The following is a 623-nucleotide window of genomic DNA, read 5'->3' on the forward strand; positions in this document are numbered from 1 at the left end:
GGAGATCTCCGCATCCCAGTTTGAAAAAATGCTCCATTCGTGAATAAGGATGGGCAGTATACATAGCAAAAGTAAACCAGGGTGGAACTTTATAATAAAGAAGTTACTTGCAATTAAAAGTAGACTGAGTTGTATGTTTTTGAGCAGCCATTTCTTAAAACAAAAAATGTTTCACAAATAGCAGCTAACTGTTGGAAAACACCATTGCAGAAGAGGTGCAGCTAAGGCAAATGGAGCCTGGGGCAGACTCCCCCCCCCCCCCCCCCCCATGCAAGTCCTTCAGTATATCTAATTCTCAACCTGGCCTCATCTGTAGATATTTACATTTGTGGATCAGGGCCAAGTGGAGCAAAGAAAGATATTTGATCAAACTTGGGAGATCCTCCCCAAAGTTTGCAGAAAAATCTAAAAACCTATCCCAAATGGATTGGGGTGTGTGTGTGTTGTGTGTGTGTGTGTGTGTACAGAACTGCTACCAACAGACCCATCTCTCCTCAGCAGCCCCTGAAGTGATGAAGTGGGGTGTTGAAGGCAGGGGAAGTAGTGCAATTACAGATGAAGTAAACAAAACACAGATAAAGTAAACAAAATATAGGTTGCGCAATAAATTATCAACCACATAC

The sequence above is a fragment of the Sphaerodactylus townsendi genome, linkage group LG14 (assembly GCF_021028975.2).
Source record: "Sphaerodactylus townsendi isolate TG3544 linkage group LG14, MPM_Stown_v2.3, whole genome shotgun sequence".
In the NCBI taxonomy this organism is placed as follows: Eukaryota; Metazoa; Chordata; class Lepidosauria; order Squamata; family Sphaerodactylidae; genus Sphaerodactylus; species Sphaerodactylus townsendi.